Genomic DNA, 11,467 nt, shown 5'->3' with positions numbered 1-11,467 from the left:
GGAATGTGTTTGGTCTGTATGCTTTTGTGGTGGGGGGCTACAGGAGTGGCTTCTGCCAGAAGGGAGGGATGGGGGAAGGTGACTTTATGATTTTGTTTATTTCTCATATACTACTCTGATTTGATTAGTAATAAATTAAATTATTTTTTCCTCATGTTGAGTCCATCTTGGTTATGATGGTAATTGTGGAGTGATCTCCCTGTTCTTGTGTCAGCCCAGGAGCCTTTAGTTGTATTTTCTCTCCCCTGTGGAGCTGAGGAGGGGAGTGACAGTGTGGCTTTAGTGGGCACCCGGGGTCCACACAGAGTCAATCCCCACAGACAGTAACAGGTTTTTCATTTAGTATATTATTGAAAGCACACAGTATGGTTGTACAGAGCTGAAAAATGGTGTTTTTGTGATATAGTCAAGGGAGTAAAACAGGGAGAAAATATATTTTCATCTAGCAAGACTTGAAATATATATCCACATCAGGTTTTGTTAATAATGTTCTTAATTTGCAGTGTGTCATAGGAGGGCAGCATTAGTTATTATAATGCTGTATTTATGATGTTATCAGTAGCAGAGCTGCAATACAGTTTTCACCACAGAGCAGAACTCAGATTACTGGGGATTTAACATGGAAGTTCAATAACAATAATTTAAGATGTACTATGTACAATCAGAATGATAGTTTTTTTCTTTCAGCGGGAAATAATTGTGTTGGATCATTAAGCCCTGTTCTTCTATCCTGTTCCTTATTTAGAAAATAATTACACATGGAGGTCCATATAATTCTGTGCTTTCATTCTATGCAGTTACATTGGCTTTAGTGTTGTGACACTGATTTATGTCAGGAAAGCATCGAGCCCAGCTGTCAAAGACACTATGTGGCCATAAAAGTCATGGAAGAAATTATATCAGCATATCAAAGGTATTGACTGTGTTTTAATATATTTTGGCAAAAAAGGAAACTGGAGGATTGCAGGTAAAATGTATTTACTTTTTGGTCTTTGACTTCTAACTTCTAGTTCAGTGCAAACTGTCAGCGACCAAACTTTCCCTGATTTCTGGAACTTTTTCCAAATGAATTTATTGCTCCTGATATGTGCTGAATTAACAGCCTGGAGGCTGAAGCCTTTTAATTTGGGTGGATTTCAAGGTTCCCACACAGAGCCTGATTGTTTCTATTTTTGGGAAGGGATTCTCTCTCTTTGTCCCTTGTGCAGTCCCAGGCTTGCTGCTGATGCTCAATAAATAATCATAAATAACAAAAATATCTAACGGGATCTGTGCAGCTGTCTTGGGCAGGGCTTGGGGGATCAGGCCCACCCTGTGCTGGGTCCCAGTGCTGCTGCACTGTCGTAAAATGCAGGCGAACCCAGTGGGAAGAAATGATGATGTCCAACTCCATGTCAGAAGGCTGCATGATTTCTTTATTAAATTATGCTATAATACTTTAATATACTATACAAAGGAGGATACTAAAACTACATGCTACTTTCTCTAACTACCAAATGTAACTACTACCAACTGGTGACCCTGTTCTCCAGAGTCCAGGCACAGGTGGATCTGATTGGCCACCAGACTCAAACAATTCTCACCAGAATCCAGTCAAGCAATCACCCCAGCTAAACAATTCTCCAAGCACATTCCACATAGGAAAAACAAGGAGCAGAAATAGAAATTGTTTTCTCTTTCTTTCTCTCTGTGCACCTTTATGAAAAATCCTGAGAGAGAGGGAAATGTGCTTGCCACACTGCACCTCTCCTGGCTGCTCACCCCACACATTCTGCCCATGGACCACCAGAGCAGCTGCTGGCCCATGCCTGGTCCTATCAGAACTTTGCAGCCTGCTCCCTTTTTCTTTTCTCTGACAGATTTAGGAATCTGCATCCTAAAGGAAGGAGTGGCTTTCAGCCTGATGCTAAAAGCAATTTTAAACCATCCCTTCTGGGGTCAGGCAGCTTATTCTACACCTGGAGCTGGATGGTTCTGATCACAGAGCTGCCACCACAGGTACTTGTCCAAATACTGGATATGAGCTAAAGAAAGAAGGAATTGCAAGGTGGAAAATTTCTCAAGCTCAGTATGACATAACAAATTGGAGCTGTTAGGAGTCAGGAAAGTTTCCCATCTAATTTCCACTCAGACTTAGGGATCAGCTCTGGGCTGGTTGGTGAGCCAGGGTAAAAGCACCAGGGAATACTCAGATCCTGGGAGGTGTCAGCCCAAATGTTGATACCTGGTGTCACCATAGGATGGTAGCACCTTGCAGGAAACACACACATCTTGCAGGATTGATCTGCCAAGTGTTTCTTTCCCCACCCAGTAAATTCTCTGGGTGTAGTCAGTGAGTAGAGCAATCGTCTTCAAGTGCCTTATATAGGGGATTAATGTTGGCATTGGGCTGAGCTGTATGGCTTTGCTTTTAATACTAAATCAGGATGTGGGAGAAATGTGAAAAAGCTGAGCCAGGGTTTTGCCCTTTGAAGACAGGGAAAGGTCTGTGCAATAAGCTACCCTTTATACCAGGCTAAAAAGAAATCATTCTTTCTCATTGTTGTCAAATTGGCCCAAAGTATCACTGTGAATACATCTAGCTGTTTCCAGCTGCCTCTAACTGAGCTAGATATTGAATATTTGGGTTCTTTATAAACACAAGATGAAATTATCAGGATTTTCCAGAAGGCTCACAATGCAGTATAGACAATTCAACTGAAGTAAAGTATTTATTAATAATCTCTGAAACACTGTAAAGATTATTTCCTTGTCTGGAGCTACAAAATGCCACAGTATCTGCCTTCACAGGAGCAATCCATTCCTGGCTCACAGGCACTTCCTATGGGAAGGCAAAGGGCTGCTCCTCACAGCATTCAGTATTCAGTGTCTGCTGGTTCTGGGGATGGTGATTTGTGATAGCTGTTCATATCTTGTTGTTGGTATCTTATTTATCATATCTAGTTGTTATCTTATTTATCATATAGTTATCTAGTTGTATCTTATTTATCCTATCTAATTGTTGGTATCTTATTTATCAATGGCCAGAAAAACAGACATCAAACTTTCAAGTCCATTAGCAGGACTTGGGCTTGTGTGCTGAACTGATTGACGCTGCTGCATTATTAGAGTTGGTGTTCTTCAGATAAAATAAGGGAGAATTTTTTGACTCACTTCAATTACATCTCCACCTGCAAAGAATTGCCCTGTTTCTCTATTATTAATGAAGTTCCAGATTACTTTTTTCTCATTTTCTCCCCTCTGATCCCTCAAACTCACACCCATTGCCCTGCCAGATCAGCATAGTTTTGATTAAAATGAAAACATTTTATCTGTCTCTAATGTTAGGCTGGTCTGTCTCTTTGCCCTTCTGGGAATCTTGTGGGAATGAAAAAATCCAGTGGCATTAAAAAAGAAACCATGAAGACTCCTAATGTCATCCTGTTCAGCATTCCCCTTCTTAGTAAAACAAGCTTTAATATTCAGGACATTGAATAAGCTGTAGGAAGTGCCAAATTCTTGCTTGTATACTTGTTGCATTGCCAAAGTCTCTTTGGCTCTCCAGCAGGGATGCACAATAGTAAAAATGAGTAAAGTGGAATGCCAGATCCAGCTCTGATCAAACTCTGGAGGAGTTTCTATTTAGATTTGAACTTTCTCACACCCATTGCTATGCAATAGTTGCTGGTGCTTGGTGGCTTGCCACAGCCTGAATATCATATTATTGAAATGTGCTTAGCTTTAGAGGATTACCTGGGAAAAAAAGTCCTTCCAGTTGTAATGCTTTAAAAGGTCTGTTTCAACTCCATCTTCCCGCACCCCTCCTCTCTCGCCTTTTAACACCTGCATGTGAATATAATAAAGTGCAGATTGAAGCTGGTCATTTACAGAGAAGGAAGAGCCCTGGCGTGGTAATTGAGATGTTACTGCCTGCCTCCATGGCACATATTAGTTGAATAAAACATGCAGTCAATAAAGTGAAACAAAACAATAAAACTAAGCCCTTTGGTGCTCTATTATAGGGTGTTATGCAACATAGAAACCTGCAGTCATAAAACTGAGAATGAGAGAAACCTTACACTTTCAAGAACAAAGGCATCCAAGCATCAAGTTGGAAACAGCACTAAACTTCCACTCTCTCTGCACCTGGAAGCAGTTAGTTTTAAAAGCCTAACTGGTTTATACTGTTCTCTTCCAATTTAAATAGGGCCTTCATGTGTTCTTGCTAGATGCTTATACAGAAACATGATTTTAATTAAGGCATGCATTGATCCAAGTCCAAAAGATACATTTATTTCAGAAGATAAATTTGTTAGCCATAGGCATAAAGATCTGGTGCTCTTACTGAGATGATTCCAGCCTTGGGAACAATGTTCTGTATCCTTTCTAAGTGTATAGTGTGCCATGCAGCTCTGGTTTGCATGACATCAATCAAATATACTCTATCCTTAAGCTGTTTGGCATAGTTAGTTTTGAGAAATAAAGGCAAACTGAAAGAAAATTAAGATGTATAAGCATGGGAGGACAGATGTTTTCAGCTGTCAGATTTCACTAGCATTTATCAGTAATTTATGTGTGATAGTTAGCTATGGAAAATAAATCCTGATGAATAATTTATTGAAATATATGAGCAGTAAATTGCCCAGACACAGTAGCAAGTTTTCTGAATGTCTTTTTAGGTATTTATAGATTAAAGATATTTTTTCAACACTTCTTGGGGTGTAAATGAGAAACCTCTCAGGGACATGGTGAATTTCTCAGCAGATGGGCATAACTTGCTCCCTGGTCCTAAAAGTCAAAAAATATGTAATATTCTTCACAGCTCTTAGTTTGTTAAAATTTATTTCCCCCAAGTATTGTCCCTGAAACTTCTGGGGGCTTATGGAAAGCATAAAATAAAAAATGTTGTGCAAATCAAAATGATTGTTTATGACTACCTCTTTACAGTGGTAAATTATTAAAATGTTTATATAATTTATATAGTTAATGTAACCATTTGAAAGGAAAAGTTGCAAAACTAATGGGAAAAATTAGCAAGAACCAGATATTTGGAAAAAATATGTTTTCTGCATTGCTTTCTCTGTCTTCCTCTTTTAGATAAAATTTTCTCTAATACGTAATACATAATTGAATTAGATACTCAGAGTGGTGCACCATTTTCTGACAAATGCTCTGGTAAAGTCTGGCCTTTTTCCATGAACTCCTTAGGCTTGAAACGATTTTAGGCAAATCGGTTCTTGACTATCTTCATTCACAGGAAAGGCCCCATCTGAGTCCTGACCACTTTCATGGCTGATGTTTTTTATGGGCCTCGTTTAGTGCCGGGGCACATGACAGATGTGACATCAGTGAACTTTGGACGTGGCACCGCGGGTTCAAACGCGCGCAGGCCCTGGGTCATTGCTGTGCCATCTGCTTTCCATGGGGCTGCAGGACTGACCTTATTGTACCATTTAAAGGGACTTGACTGCATGATCAGAAGTGCTGCTTGGTGACATATATCTCCTCTTTGATTGTACTGTACTGAGCTAAAGAAAAGAGTGCTTTTTCCGCTTTATTACTGCTCGGATTGCGTGACTGCCCCTCGTTATCCGCGCCCTTTCTAAACGTGGAGTTAAATAGTCAATATTGCTTTGTGTTTCTTGCTCTGTATAAAACTGTTGGACACTTTGTACCTCCTAAATCTGCGAAGTTTGAGTAGTTCAGCACCAAGATTTTAACCACAAAACACTGAAGAGGTAAACGAATCTCTGGGTATCTTTTCACAGGTATCTGTGAATGCAGCTGTCAAGGGGCTGGATAAATGTTTGAACCCAAAACATTGAGTTGGTCTATGTAACATTGATTAAGCCCATGACCTGAAACCTGGTGACATCATTTTTTTGTGTCAATTACCTTGCTGGTTCATTTGATATTTTGGTTTTGTATTTTGAAGGACACTAAAGAAAAACTAAGCTTCTGTTTAGGAGATATTTTCCGTGTTGTCCCATTATTTATGTCCTTAAGGCTATTTTATGTTCAAGTGACTCTTCATGCTCTTTTCTCCCTGAAAATTAGTCTCTCAATTAGTATAGATACAAACACAGTACATACAGTGTGCATTCATGTTCAGCATTGAACATGCAGCCAGCCATGCCCATGTAAATGAAGGTTACACAAGGTGAAATAAAGCATACTATGTAAAATGTAAAATCAAATAATTTGAACAGTTTTCCAAGATTTATTTTTAAAATCTCAACAGCACACAATTTACTGAATATTACAGAAAAATTTTATAGACTAAGTAATGGTTATTCATGTACTTAAGTGCTAGCATGCAGATTTACTGTGGTGAGCTGCAGCATTTCTTCCTTAGAGAAAAACACAGCCTTGGTCAACATCCTCCAGTAAAATAAGCATTTTTAAAGGCCTGAAGTTACAGTATAATTTATAGTTATCATTTTAAGCACTGAATTTTCAGACTATTTCCCTCTGTTTTCTCACTGGTGAGGAATGCTCAAGGACCGTAATATCAGCATGTCTCCTATTACAAAGTTAAACTCCAGAAACATTTAACAAGGTGAAAGTTCTAAAATTAGCCCATTTTTTTCCAGCCCACACATCACACACCTGTGGGAGAACGTGTACAATATATTCTACACTTTCTTTTCTCATTACAAATCAAAACACTCTAACCTAGCATGCAAAACAGGCATTGCCTATTTTCATTAAGTCAAGAGGCCTATTAATTCCAGATGCAAGCCATTCCACTTATCCTTCTTAAAGCTGGAAAGGGCATTTTCCTCTACCCGTGTCTGGCTTTCAGCATGTGATCCTGTTCTTCCACATTTCCTGGCTGCACAGTGCACCCCTGAAGCTTTGCTGCTGCAGTTGTGCAGCCTGTGCAGAGGAAAGGCATGGCTGTGTGTGAGGAGCTCAGAGAGTTCAAAGCTTTTACCTTCCTCCAACATGCTTTCAAGATATTTGGTCAATATGATAGCCCAGCTTGGGGCTAAAATCCCCTCTTTGTCAGTGACTGTTTTCAAGACATACGTGACAGTATTAACAAGCCTAAGAAAAAGAGAGGTTATTATTGCTGGATGGTACTGGGTCTGTGTTACAGCTAGAAAACATTTAGATGTTCACAAATGGAGAAGGGTAGAGAACCACTGGCTCAGATGATTTGTTTTCGAAGTGAGGATCAGCTTAATCCTTTTGTGTGTTTGTGGATCTAGCTAATTTCTTAGAAAACTGTGTGTTTAATGATGGCTTTTTGCAGCTTTTTACCAGGTCTTCTGGTGGGAATGTCTTTGTGAGTTAAGATAATTTCCCAGGAATTTTAGCTACAGCTAAAAGAGTTTGGGGTGCAGGAGATTTGTCTGTAGTAGTAACTAACAAAAATGACTACACTGCTTTGTGCACTGATTTTTTTCCCACAATTAATTTAAATGTTTTTTTCAAGCATTGATGTGGTGGAAGCAATGATCCTTTAGTCAGTTAAGAATGTGTGGATTTGAATAACTGAATGCCAACTGACAGTAAATTTATCTGTGGTAAAATGTCCATGGAAGAAGATTCTAGTCATAGTCCTTCTGACTCAAAAGGAAGAGAAAATTATGGTCTTTTGTGAAATGGGCACTGGGTGTGCCCTGGCAGCCCTCAGAAAAACTTCCTAACTCTGCTGGTACCTGACTGAGCAGCAGGCACAGTAAATATATGGCTGCTGCTGCTGAAATTTTATACCTGTGTTGATCTGCACAACAGGAAAAAATTGATTTTGCACCTAACATTAAAAAAGGGACACAGAATTGCGAATATATGGACAAACTCATAAACAGCTGGTCTTGGGTATAAATTTTTACAGGAGGATTTTTCAGGTCAGGGATTGCTGCTTTGATGTGTGTTGGCATTGTGAGGAACACAAGGGGTGGCAATCTGTGCCTGGGGCTCCTAAGTGCCGTGGTAAGACAAACAACTGCTAAATTGCCCTTGCTGCTGCTAGGTTTGTGATATATCTGAGTATGTAAGTGTTTATAAAAATTATTTACTCCATATCTTTGCTTTCCTTCTATTTCAGGAGAGTGCTTACATGAGACAGAAGTAGGCTTGTGAACAACCAATTGGAATAAAATTGTCACTGTGCTGCTGGCAGGCTTTGCAGTTAAAGTGCCATGTAAATTTTTTTCCCTGTTTTCTTTAAATAAGAATTTTTTTTAAAAGTGTGTTTAAGGCATAAGTCAAGTTGAAAATTATTGTTTTTGTCAGAAACATGCTGGAAAATAGAAAATTAGAGACTGATGAGTCACATGATTCTTATGTACAGACCCAGAGTATGAAGCTGGGAATGGACTTTTACCATTGCAGCTTGGAAGTCCTTTGAATTTTTTAAGTGTTTCATTTGGCACACTGAAGTAAAACTAATAGAGGAAAGCAATTTTTTTCAAGTCTACTGTATACATAGTTTGGAGATAGTAATCTACAAATATTTCCAGTAAGAACTTCAGTTGTGTTGCTTTGGGCCTCATAAAAAGTGAGGATTTTATCGCATTTTCCAGCTATCTGTTCTCCAGTGGACCTTAAATGCAAAGACTGGAAAAAAAACCATCTCTCTTCAAAAGTTATTTGTTGCCATTGAAGCACTGAGTGTTAATAAATTAAAACAAACATTTATTGTAGAATTTATGATTTGATTGCTTTCAAAGATGGAGTGTGGTGCTTGCAATAGGACCTTTTTATTTTTTTAATTTGCATGGCTTGCAATGAAAAGCGGCATCATGTTACTCAGATATAACAGGAGATGGGAGATAACAGGGCTAACATTTTCCCTGTGTTACTGTAATAGTGTAAATTGGGAAAATCCAAGCTGCCGTTCATTAGGAGCCTTTCTTGCTACAGGCTGTCGCTGAATATTCCCATCCAGTGGTGCCTGTGAACAGTGGGATTAAAAATAACCAGTGGGGAAAGAATAGGATGAGGAGGAGATGGAGGATGATGAAGATGTCTTGGGAGCAAATTCCATCTGGATGGTGCTCTTGAAGAGCTGTGGCCTACACACAGTGTATTAGCATGTTAAAGTGCTTGGAGAGGAGCCTTAAAGCAGGAAACTGGCTTGCTGATAGCTACATGAACTGGATAAAGGTTTGGAGGGTCCAAGCACTGTGCCCCTACACAGCTGGTGTTGGATGCCAGAGCTCAGAAATCTTCATGCTACTTTTGAGCAACAAGTGAGTCTCTACTTTGAATATGAATGAGTGAAGTCAACTGCCCCTTAATTTATACACATTGCCAGAGACTGTCCCAGGGTTTGGAATTAAATACTCCAGCACAAATCTCTTTAAACCTCTCCTAAATAAGAAATTATGCTAAAGCTCTTTAGTAAGGAGGTTCTCCCCCCTGTTGAAATAAAAATCAATTATGTTTGCTCTGCTGTGAACAATGTCGCTCCGTAGCCTTGCTTTCTAATTGGGTAATGCCTTAATGACCTGCTGGGAGGCTGTGATGCATTGCTTTGGACCCTCTCTGCAGGCTCTTAGACTACCAGTCAGATGTCAATGAAGCTTGGCTCAATAGGGGTTCTTTTTCTAAAATTCCATTATTCATCAGGGTTTATGCACTAAAATGATCACAAAATAAAACCTTCACATCAAGCAGAGTTAAATAGAATTATGGATGCTTTACCTCATTGTTAGACTTTGAGATTGTCGCTGGATTAAAATTAGGTTCTTTTTTATTTGTTAAATTTGATGAAAACATTTTCTCGCTTTTGAGTTTTTCTGTTAAGAAGCATTGAAAGAAGCAACTTTAAAGGTGGTGGATTTTTTTTTTAATAAGGAGGTGTATATGTATTTTAAATGAGTCTTATCTGTTCTTGTTTATTTTAAACCATGAAACAAATGTTTAAAAAAGTCTTATTCACTGTCAGTGAGTGATAAGTATCAAACCATTGACTTCATTTAATAGCTGTGTTGAATCATTCTGATTTTCTATCAGAACTGGGATAAATAAGATTTTAAAAATCTTACATTTGCTTTATATTTTCTTCCTAACACCTAAAGGAGACCAGTGAAGTGGAATCTTAAAGACTGCTATTCCAAAGCTGGTGTTTGAAGAGGAGAACGGCTGGTTCTGGAGGACTTCTCTTCCAGAACAAGAACAAGGTTTTCTTTCCTTTGCCTGAGAAGATGCTTTCTTTCCTTGATGACAGCCTGAAGCTACATAGCTGTAACAAAGATAAAATTAAGCTGGGAAAGCATCTTTCCTATTAAATATGTCCATATGTGCACACATGTACGTGTATGCAATTCGATAAGTAAAAGCAAATGACATTTGTGTGTTTTTGTAGCAGCCTCAAGGTAAGTTTTCTAGCTATTTAAACACAAATCTGTTATGCAGTGACAAATTAGGAGTTACCAGGGCAACTGCAGGTAACAATTTATTCATACTACCTCTGGAACACATCCACCTTCCTAACGTGAATGGCTGATGTGTTGTGTGCAATGCATGTATTTCCAAATTAGTAAGTCAGTCATATAATTACCATAAAATTGCACCTTTCCTTCAAGTTTATAAGGCTAGGGAAATCTACAAAAATACCATGAGAAATAAGTAAAATGTATAAATAAGAAACTTTAATTTGCTTTACTTTTTCAGGTCCATATCTTCTGGAAAATTCTCTGGTTTCTAAGCTTTAACCTTCTGGTTTTAAAACAAGGCCAGAATTAGTATCTCTTAGGATCTGCATCAGGGAGACATTAATTTTTCATCAGAACCCTCCCTCTTCAGAAAGATGTGAGATTTTCTGCAGATGCTTCACCTGCATCTCCCACACTGAGCTCACATTTTCAACAATCCAGCCCTTTATGTCAGAGCTTCCATGTCCTTGTCTCCTGGTTAATACCATCACCTTTACTTCTAACAATTATTAATGCTACACTCTGTGTACTTGTCCAGCATATAGGCACATTCTGTCATTTGCAAACTATCAGTTGTAACATATAGATCTTCTCATCTAACTGATTATCTGTCAGACTTGATGTTCCTTCCACACATTAAGGAGATTGACACAATTGTTTTCCTAAAACCTTGGAAAGCTGCATGAAAACCATGATCCCAGTCATTCAGACAATACATCTTACTCCAGTATTTTTAATTTTTTCATGTTTACGAATGTTTCATCAATGTCTGCGACTCTTCAGTTGTGAGCTAGGTCATGAGATGCAGTCCTAAGTAGAGTCTCCTGCTAGCAACTTCTTAAAAAGCCCCTTTTCTCCTCTACTTTTCATTGTTTAAACAGTCTGCCCAAAACACTGCATTAATTTGTCTCCAGGGACAAACACCCACCACAGTCACCACTGACTGCACAGGCTTTTCAGACCAATGTTACCCAGTCCCCAACTCTGGTCTATCTCTACACCCAGTTGTAATGATAAGTGTTGAAATCTCAAAAATTTGCAGTTTCCTAACACGAAAAGCCTGTAATTCTCACATGATGGATTGCACCTTGTCAAGA

The 11,467-nt window shown here is 38.8% G+C and overlaps 1 long non-coding RNA gene across 1 annotated transcript; it reads left to right on the top strand.

Annotated features, from left to right (window-relative positions):
- The first annotated feature begins 1,804 nt into the window (after window positions 1-1,804).
- Window positions 1,805-10,145, top strand: LOC137481859 (uncharacterized). The gene is made up of 2 exons (XR_011003730.1): window positions 1,805-1,998; window positions 8,854-10,145. It is a non-coding gene; the product is annotated as an uncharacterized lncRNA (long non-coding RNA).
- Window positions 10,146-11,467: the final 1,322 nt, after the last annotated feature.

This window comes from Anomalospiza imberbis, chromosome 13, assembly GCF_031753505.1.
Source record: "Anomalospiza imberbis isolate Cuckoo-Finch-1a 21T00152 chromosome 13, ASM3175350v1, whole genome shotgun sequence".
Classification (NCBI taxonomy): domain Eukaryota; kingdom Metazoa; phylum Chordata; class Aves; order Passeriformes; family Viduidae; genus Anomalospiza; species Anomalospiza imberbis.
This window is presented reverse-complemented; position numbering and strand designations above follow the sequence as displayed.